Here is an 11,136-nt window from a genome sequence, read left to right on the forward strand (position 1 = left end):
TTCAAGGACAAAGCACATTGAGGTGAGATAGCACTTCATATGCACACTTTTGGAAGAGGGACAACTAAATCTAGGAAAGGTGCATTCAAGTGAAAATCCTTCAGGAAAAGGTGGACAACAAGGAGAAGTCCTGCTCATCTTCAATCAGCATTCAAGGTAAGAATCCACGATGGAAAGCAGTCACGGGTTTGGTGTAGAGATCAGTCTCCAAGTGGAAAATTGTTAAGTATGGAGCCTGATTTATGCCTTGTAATTTTTTGTATTAGAAACACACACTTGTAAGGCCCCCATTATGAGATGAAGCCATTGTGCGTGAAGAAAAATCATTCGTCAAAAACCAAATTTTCACATGCTCAAAATATTCTTTTTTGCCAGAATATTATGGCCGATCGACGGCAGAAAGTGGTCGATAAATGGCCGGTTGTTTGGTCGGTGGCCTGTGGCCCCGATAATCAATGGTCGGTGGTTGATTTCAAAGTCACACTTGTCTTCTCAAGGACGGCGGACACACATGGGTGGATTGGAGAGTCCGTTTGGACTTGTCTACACTACACATGGTTGCCTCTCATGAGAGAAAGAACCCTTTTGACCTATAAAAGGAGGCCATTTCTACACACATTTTAGAGTGTAAGGTTTATGCATCAAGTTGGGTATGAGGTGGTGAGAATGAAACAAGGCAAGAGCTCTATTAAGGGTATAATCCCTTTGTAACCTACTTCTTGTTTGAAGTACTAAAGTCATTAAGTGGCTGCTTATTATGTGGTGCTCTCTCTCTCTCTCTCTCTCTCTCTCTCTCTCTCTCTCTCTCTCTCTCTCTCTCTCTCTCTCTATAATCTCTTGTGTGTGAAAATATGTCTCTCTCCATCAAGTAAGCTCCTGAAAAATCTATTTAGCTATGTACTATTTCCTAACACTTTGGAGATCTACCAGCCAGGATTGGACTACTTGCTAGTCACTCACTATGGTGAACCCATTTGCTACAAAGAGGCCATTCAAATGGACGATAGCATGAAGTGGGAAGAGTCTATGCAATCTGAGTATAACTCGATCATAGCAAATGAGACTTGGGAATTGATAGAGTTACCTACGGGTAAATAGGAATTTCTATAAAAATGGGTGTACAAGAAGAAGTATATCACAGATGATCATGAGCCTAGGTAGTATAAGGCTAGATTGGTTGCAAAAGAGTTCAAGAAAATGAAAGGCATGGACTTCAATAAAATATTTTCTTGAGTGGTCAAGATGACGACATTGCATCTTATCCTTGGTCTAGTAGTAATCGAGGACATGGAATTTGTCCAAATGGATGTGAAGAAAACAATCCTTCATGGGGATATTGAAGAGGATATTTACATGAAACAACCAAAAGGTTTTGCAATCTTGAGAAGCCAAAAAGGGTAGAATTGGTGTGTAGACTCAAGAAAACTTTGTATGGGTTAAATCAATGCTCAAGGCAATGGTACATCAAGTTTGATAAGTACATTCAGTCCCAGGGTTACGTACAGATCCAAGAGGATCACTACTTGTACACAAAGAGGTTGAATGATGGTTCCCTCATCATTATGATTTTGTATGTGGATGATATGCTCATAGTCTATAAGTGAAAGATGAGATTGCACTTCTCAAGGACTCCTTAAGCAAGCAGTTTTCTATGAAATATTTGGGTGATGCGTATTAAGAGAGATTGCAAACATGGAGTACTTGAACAGTCGCAGGAAGAGTATATTCAATGGGTCTTACAATGTTTTAATATGCAAGGGGGGAAATCATTGAGTACCCTAATGGCTACATACAAAAAACTTAGCAAGCATGATTGTGCCAAATGAGATGCTGAAAAGGCAGATATGGTAAAAGTGTCGTATTCTTTAGCAGTTGTCAGTCTTATGTTTTCCATGGTTAGCACAGGGCTAGACATTGCACATGCAGTGGGAGTGGTTAGTAGGTTTATGGAAAATCCAAGAAGAAACCATTAAGAAGCAATGAAGCATATCTTGAAATACATCAAGATTTCAACTAGCAAGTGTTTACGCTTTGGGAACAATGATGCATCCATAGTCAGATACATTGATTCAAACTATGTAGGTTGTGTGGACACTAGGCGATCCACATCTAGCTACGTTTTCTTGTTTCCTGGAGTGGTGGTTTCTTGGATATCACGTATCCCAAAAATTGCACTTTGTTTTCCACCATTGAGGCAGAGTATGTTGAAGTTTCCAGTTCCAATAAGGAAGCTATGTGGTTATCTGCTCTAGTGGGAGACCTTGGTATAAACCAGACTTTAGTGCTACGTTGTGATAGTCAGAGTGTTATTTGGCTAGCAAAGAACCCTGTGTTTCACTCCAAGTCAAAACACATAGAGGTCAAGTATCATGTGGTATTGGATATTCTGGCTAGGAAACACATTGAGTTAGTCAAAGCTCACACGAATGAAAACTCAGCGGATGCTCTAACAAAGAGATTAGCCTTAGAGCGGTTCGTACATTGCATAGAGATAATAGATGTAGGGTGTGAAGCTGTGATCATGCTTCATGTTTGTTCATTTGTACATGATAGCCCCTACATTCTTTAGCCACTTGGACCACGTTGGCCTTCATGTGGGAGATTGTTGGGTTTTAGGCCAAGTGGCCACGCCAGCCAATGATCAGTTGCCCATCTACATTGTTTTCTTATATAGAGCAATAAGAAGAATAGAGAGGTTCAACTCTCTAATTCTCACTACACATTATGTCCATACCCTTCCCCTTCTCTCCATCCCTCTCTTGCACTCCATATCTAGTATCCTTATCTGTCTCCTCCCAAACTGGCTCAAGCTCCTCCCTGCCTGGCTCAGGCCCCTCCCTCGCTAGCTCCTACTCCTCCCTAATTGGTTGAGGCTCCTCCTCCCTAATGGGCTTTGACTTATGGAATGGAGTTGTACATGATCAGGTACTCCCTCAGGCTTGAGATTTTCCTACCCATCTATATGGGTTGCGAATTGATCATTCCTCTTGACTCTAGATCAGGTTCTTTTGTTTCTTTCATCCCTTGAAGGCTATGTCTGTCATGCACGATAATGGACAGGGGGAATGTTAAGAGTATCCATTGTTCTACTGTCTTGGATAAGTACTGGGTGAAGCAACCCATTGTAGAAGAAACTCAACCTTTGAAGTGTGTTTAAATACCGTGGCATGATTGTGATGCAATGGGCATGGGCATCCATGATGTATCCATCACTGAAGAATTCAATGTGGTAGTCTTCTGCAATCTCTTGCAAGTAGACAAGAGAACTACTAGCCCATCGCATGAACACTCTCTATTGCTCACAAATTTTGGATAATGAAATACACAGTGTGAGCTAACGACTCTCACTTCTCTCCTTCTCGCGCTTCCTACTCCCTCCCCGGTTGTCACATTGCAGTCGTGTTTGTTGCATTACAACCGCATGTAATCTAGCTCTACGCATTGACGTAAACAATTTACGATATTTTGTAGCTTTTGGCGTCGCCGACCCGTGGCCTAATTTCGTCATAAGTATAAATTTACACTTCAAAATCAAAAACTAAGCATAGACCCGGTATTGGGGCATCATTGCTAAGCAATTGGTGCATTCTGGGTAGAAAACGACTAGGTCAAAAATCCACTTCTGTTAATAATCATGATTTTGGCACTTGACCTAAAGTGGGATTTGCGACCATAAGCATGTGTGCTTAGGTCTTATAACCTTGTCCTAGAAGTTTCATTATGTTTGGATGTCATTTGATGCTGTAACGGATGTGATTTGTTTGTTGATGAGCGATTGGCTTTTGGTGATTTCAGTCACTTGAGAGTAGCTTGAGTTAGATGCAAGTTGTTTGTTGTTTTCCGAGAGATTGACAACCTCTTGTAGCCTTTATGCACTAGTTGAGTTAGCTTCGTCCCATGGATTGACAATTTAATTGTGGTTCTCGCTAAATTTGCAATAAGGTAGGAGTGAGGTTAGACACCCATCCCACATTTGGCACCGCTGCCGGGATCGAAGAGACCTAAACTAGGGAAAAATACGAGCTTCTTGTGAAGTTATCCTTTAACTTCCTCTAAGATCTCCTAGAATTAAAAATTTTCTTTTAGAAACCGCATAGCCTAAGATTGTCGTCTTTTGCTGTGTAGAGGTAGCTTGGAGGTAAGTTGTACTTGCCAAGTGCCTTTAGGATTGTAGAATTGTAGAACTAGATTAGGATTTTCAAAATGATTGAAAGACGAAACAAATCTTAAGATCAATGCTCAAAAAACCATAAATAACATGAAAACGAGTGTTTGTGGACACTTTCCACAACCCCATTGCATGAGAACCTAAGAGTAGGGTAAGTAGGTTCCGAGGTGGATTTTAGAACATTGCTCTCTCCAAAAGAATCATTGTGAGTGTTATTTGAAGTTGCATAGATTCAAGTCTACGGCTAGAAATAGCACGAAAAGACTCCAAACCACTCAATCCGACTGGAGAGTATGCTTAAAGGTTGTATGAACTGGTGGGTAAGCTGAAGGCCACATTGAGGTAAAAATTTCAAGAGTTGGCAAAAACCCAAATTATTTACTTTTTCTTGACATTTTAGGCCAAATTAAGTTTTGACTTGATTCCTAGGCTTAAAATAACTCATGAAATGACCCGTCCATGAAAAAAGTGTAAAAAATGGTTCATTTTAACACTGGTCCTGTAAAAGATTAGCCACTTTTGTGGCTTTTTGAGACTTTTGTAAAAAAATTCTCAACATTATGTTAGTTATCTAAATAGAAAATGTTTTTAGGGAATTATGACCAACACTCAATATGAGTTGATAAAAAATAGTACAAAACTAAATGAAGGTCTACAGGTGCCTTTCCATTGCCATCTTCTACAACTAATTTGTGCGGATGGACAAATATTTTCTATCTTCTTTTGAAAGTAAATCAAATCATTTTTAAGCAGGCCCAAACTTCTTTAAAATATCCCTCAATAGGTATGTGAGATGTACCAAGTTTTTTTAACCCATATACAAAGACTACCGACATTTTTAACTTCTCCAAGTTAAGTGTTGAAGTGCAGTTTTACGTAAAATTAACTAATTTTAGAAAAGTAATCTTTTTACATTTTTTAGCTTTTCATGTAAATTGTGTATTTAGTTAGAAACCTTTTTCATATCTTGAACCCATAATTAAGAAGTTTCATGAAATTTTGATGTCATATACAAAAGTTATGTTTCGTTTACTAGAATCCTGATGTGAGACATTTTTGTGGCTTCAGCCAATTTTGTGGCTCATTACAAGTCTAGTGTTAAGCTTGAAATAAATAATCGTGATTATTTACTTTCAGCTTAAAATTGACCAAGGTTGATACCAGTGACTCATTGCATGTGTACAAACAACTTTTGTAAAGGCACATTGGATTTGAATCACCAAACTGGCAAAAAACTTGGTAAAAACTAAAGTTTGTACTGACTTTTAAGAACTTGAGTGTAAATTGGAAAAAAATTAGTCCAAACTTGATGAAATTTGATTCATAGGCTTATATTGATGTGATAGACATGTGTATATCACTACAAGAGGTTGTGTGCTCTTGTGACGCTTATAGCGACGAAAATACATTGGGTTTTTTAAACCCCCGGCATCGCTAAAAGCGTCGCTACTAGCGTCGATAAGAAGACGTCGCTATAACAGTCGCTAACGTAGTCTCTATAAGCGTCGCTATATAGCGACGCCCATATCGACGCATATAGCGATGCTGCAAGGCCATAGGTAGCGACGATTATAGAGACGCTGCAGTGCACAATTTAGCAACGCCCATAGCGACGTCCGAGATTTAAAAAATTTGGTGGCAGGGCATTCACCCATCAACCATATTGAATGTTTCATTGGTCTATTTACCTTAATTGAAAAAAAGTACAAAGGTAAATATAGACCCAAAATAGTCAGCCACAAGACAATATAATCATTAACTCCATCATCCATAGTACGTGTTGTTTGCAAAATAAAGATACAAAAATGACAAGCGTGAATTGATGGAAGTAAATAAATGACAATTGTACATAGCAGCAAAATCACTTGATTGTTAATCATTGCAAATATAATAGATACAAACCATTGTCATTATTTAAAAAATATGCATGGTTTTCAAAAATACATAGTTACATGGTCTCATGATACATAAGCTAGGACAAAAAGAAACTAATGCTATCTAGCTATGGCTAAACTGACGTCGTCTAATCAGACGTCTCATCGCGTCCACACAGCGTATCTGTCGGATTTTGCAAAAAAAAACAATAAGATAGCTTTTTGTAAGTATAATTAAACATATAGCGAGCGACGTTTATAAAACAATACAATAAATAGAAAAGAATAAACCCTAGTACTAACCATGCCGTCGCGAGAAGTCAGGATGTCTATAAGGGCGTTTAAGCCCTTCCTGCCTGCGTACTCACGCTCGTACGGAGTGGGATCACGTTCTGTAAACGACCACTGTGAAAACATACAAAGAATCCATTATGTTAGAATTTCAAATCCCATAAACCCTAAACTATCGAACATAGATACGAAAACACTTACAAAATCGGCCTCAAATGATGCCCACCCACCGCTCCCCAAGTGGTGCGAGCTCCCTGCCTCTACTCGCGCTCTGGCTACCTCCTTTTGTTGCTTCCACTTGTCGGGATTATCGCGCGCTTCTTTCTTCGCATGCTTCCAATCTTCTTTGGCTAGCCAATCTGGACTGTTCCATCCATGCTTGATTGCTTTTTGCAATTCGGAACGCTTATGCTTGTAGTATTCGCGCATTCGAACCTTCATCACATCTTCATTGAAGCGGTCATCCCGTGTTGGAACGGAAAACTCGTCATGAAGCATGCTGATGACTCTGTCTTTTAATTCATTTGGTACTTCACTCCAGGTGTTTAGTATGTAGTGTCTAAACACCTGAGAGCAAAGACCGCGCATGTGCGAAATCACCGTCTTGCCGTCATCATCCATGATGATGCCGCCGATGAAGTCGACGGAGTAAGTCAAGCCCTCTCGCCACTGACGCGTGAACCTGGGTGTCTCGACAGGGGTCTCTAGCAGTGTGTCAACGGGGGTACGGATGCCAGGTGTCTCCACTGGAGTCTGAGCCCCGAAGCGAGGAGTGTCCACTGGAGTGACTCCTGAAGGAGTAGCTAGTGGTGTGTAGCTGTGGGGAACGGCACTCAGCCGCGCAAAACCTGGTGTCGATGGCGATGCCATGGCTGGTGTCGGGATGGGCAAAGAAGGGGAGGGTAAAGAGCCTCGTCGAACACGGGGCGGTGTCGAAGCATCGGTGGTGCCACCCCCACAACAACCGCCATCGCCACCGCCACCACTAGAGCGCCAGTGCCTAGACAAGTGTGAAGATCGTCTCGTCAACACCGAAGCTTCGGAGCGCGCTGAGGACTCCAAAACAGAGGGAGATGCGGATGGAGTAGGAACGCGCGATGGTGTGCCTGAGTGATGACGCTCCACGTACCACTGTCTCTGCTGGGGTGACAAAGAAGAAAGAAACTCATCATCATCCATACCTGCATTAAACCCACGAACATTTAAACTTAATATTGAATGAATGGAGTAGAAAACATGGACAAGTAGATAGAGAGACAGTTTGGCGCCGCTGCCGGGGACGGATGGCTTACGTTAGTGTAATTGTGGCATAATTGGATGTGTTTCCTCACTAATTTCACTACTAATTTACTTGTATGCTTATGGTTTTGTGGATTTTGGATGTGTGTGCATGAAGCAATGTGTTCATTATTCCCTAATTTGTCACCTTATCTTGCCAATTCTGTGTTTGCACAGTCTAATCTCACACTAACCCCTTGCTAATTTCACTAATTTTGCTAACTTACACACTAATTTTCTACGAAGGATTGGAGGTTTCAATAGTTTAACCGATCTTCATTGGAAAGGTAATCAAGGTGGCATTCTCAACCTCCCTAGAATCTAACGATGTGTAGAATTGTGTAGAGACTCCACAATGATGCAGTGTAATGTCAATGCCATGTGGTTGCAATGCAATGTTGATGCTATGATGATATGAAAATTTTTGGATTATTTGTTTTCATGCCATCGTAATGCCGAAATTTTCCAGATTTGGTGACATATGAAATTGACAAGTTGCAATTGCTAATTAATGAATGTGTGTTTCTAATTGTGTGCCTAATTGATCTAATCGCATGCTTGAATGGTCAATTGCAAGTGTGTGTGCACTAAAATGAAGTGTGCGTGCATTCTAATTGAGTGTGTGTATGCTTAATTTTAGGTGTGTGTCCACTATTTTGCCCTTGTTTATGCTAAAAATCAATGTGTGCTTAATGATTTTTCAATTGTGATGATTGATTTGTGTTGTGGTCATGCCCAGCTAGAGATTTGTGAAATCGCATTGCAATTTCGACAACATTAACCCTTTTGTGTGCGCACCGAAATGTTATAATGAGACTTACATTCTTTCCATGAAGTAACTGTTTTGTTGATGGATCTAGCTCGACAAAAAATCCTCTATAATCGATCCTCAAAATCTCTTGTAGCGTGCCGAAGTAAGTGAGTTCCGCCACCATAGGATCTGCATCAGAGGACCGTCGTCGCCTAGACTGTTCAAATTTTGCCATGATTCCACAATCTTGAGTAAAACGTTTTTTGTCGATCCTTTCCACCCTAAAATGTCGACCTTTACACCATGCTGTTGCGTATGACTTATACTACAACCAACAAAGATTATGAGTGGCCGTTCAAACATCTAGAAAGTTACTAGTCATACATTGCAAACTTACCTTGGTCGCGCAACCCCTAGAGTACTCCCACTCTTCCTCAGTCACTTCTTCACGGCACTGTTGTGCGCTTTTCAGTTGGTTGTGAAACCATCTTAAGATCATGAATGTTGGTAGGCTCTCCAGACCCGTTGGATAGTGCATCGGTGGTCGTCTTCCCCGTCTCCGCTCGATTCTTGCCCTTTGTCGGTCTTGCTTTGCATCCTCATATTGTGATATCCACTTCTGCATGACTGGATTGTGAAGCATGCAAAATCGGTTGATTTTAGCCTCTAGATCTTCCGTCATCTTCTTCTCAACACCGAGATTGCACATGACAATTCGAGATATGCGCTCATCATCTATGGTTCGCCATAGCGTGTCCCGGGCTTTATCAAATCCGTCTAGCCACTCTCCAATGTACACTAGGGACTCTGATACCAGCCAACCTTCTGCCATGCTACCCTCCGGACGTGCCTTCTGACGCACATATCCCTTGAGCGTTTTCATGAAACGTTCTAAAAAGAACATCCATCTGGAATGTACTATGCCGGCTATTTCCACCTCATCAACTATGTGAACAAGAAGATGCACCTGAATGGTTAGCATGGTAGTAGGAAAATGTTTCTCAAACATACACACAACCTCCACAGCGTTTAGTTTGGCGAATGGTATGGAGTCTACATTGATCTCCTTTTGTGAGATCCATTGTACCAACTTCGCAAGTTTGTAGATTGTGTTACGGATGTCAAGAGACAGACATCCCTCAATGGAAACCAGTAAAATAAACTGCAAAACACGTGCAGCAATGATATTAAAGTACGTCCACACACGAATTTGTTACACAATTCTCACTATGATATACTCAACTATGAACATACCTGACACATTTTATGCCAGTTGTGTGACTTCAAACCGGTAAGCTTTCCTTCTTTAGTAAAACACGTTCGGAGCGAGTGCATTACGCCAGTGGGGGTCTGCAAAGATCGAATGGTCTCTTTTACTTTGCGTTCTTGGGCTCCTGTGAAAATCCATGGTGCTTTAGGGAGTTTTATCGATCCATCGGACATTGTTTGCGGCCAATATTGCTCCATACGATCCACATTTCTAAGGTCAACTCTCGCTCCCAAAGTATCTTTCTTGCCGGTCAGATGGTCCCATAGTAGATTACCCACATTCTTGAATATGTGCATTGGATCGAGCAAGTGATTGATCATGAGTCGGGGCCAGTATGGTAACTCGTACCATAGAGATAGTCTCTTTATCCCTAGGGGCAATCCGTCATCACACATCTCCTTCTGCTCTAACCATGCTTGTGCAGAAATCCTTGGTGGCTCTCTTCCCAAAAAGTCGTCGCGTAATACATGATTCTCTGGAAGATACTCTTGATGACCTTCGTAGATTTGCTTCTTCAGTGAGGGCGCCCTACGTGCATTCAGTCTAGGTCCACATGTGACACATGCTCTGTATCCACTTGTTTGAAGCCCTACATGTATACACATGATAATAGATCAACTTGAGAAAAAGCAAGATTTACAGTGTCTGAGTGAGGAGTGTAAATAGATCACCTGAGCATTCTATTAGTCCTGGATAGTCATGCATCGTCCACATTAGAATGCCTCTGATCAAAGCATTCCGTCGACCTGTGTGTCGGCTCATATCCACCACCTCTATGCCAATCCACAATTGTTGTAGCTCTTCCAATAGTGGACGAAGATACACATCCATATTCTTCACTTTATATCGCCCCGGCACAATCAAGCTTAGCCATAGGTGCCCCTTCTTCGTAGTCAACCACGGGGGAATGTTGTAGTTGACGATGACAACAGGCCATACACTGTAAGATGTTGATCTTTGACCAAATGGATTTATGCCATCCATAGCCAGGCCTAAGCGCAAATTTCGAGCTTCCCTGGAAAAATCCGTCCATGTTCCATCTATATGTTTCCAGGCTGCACGATCTGCCAGAATCCGTAGCACACCATCCGAAGATTTATTCTCCTCATGCCATGATGCTAGGGCAGCCATGGACTTACATTCGAAGAAATGCTTGATGCGAGGAAGCAGAGGAAAATGTCGCAAAACCTTTTGCGGAATTTTTGTTCCATGGAGATCTACTCGATATCTTTCGGAATCACATTTCGGACACTTCTCCATGTCTATGTATTCCCCTCTGAAAAGAATGCAGTCATTAGGACAAGCGTGGATCGAATTATAATCCATCCCCAAGTTTCGCAAAATCTTTCTTGCTTCCTCTCGAGAATCTGGCATCACATTATCAACTGGTAGTATGTGTTCTTTGAGCAATCTACACAATATAAAAATACGGTACAATTGTGTAAAAATCTATCAGATCATTATACATCTAGAGTTTTATTAAAGTAAACTAATTATTGTAATA

The sequence above is a fragment of the Adiantum capillus-veneris genome, chromosome 1, assembly GCF_014529385.1.
Source record: "Adiantum capillus-veneris isolate H3 chromosome 1, ASM1452938v2, whole genome shotgun sequence".
Taxonomy (NCBI): domain Eukaryota; kingdom Viridiplantae; phylum Streptophyta; class Polypodiopsida; order Polypodiales; family Pteridaceae; genus Adiantum; species Adiantum capillus-veneris.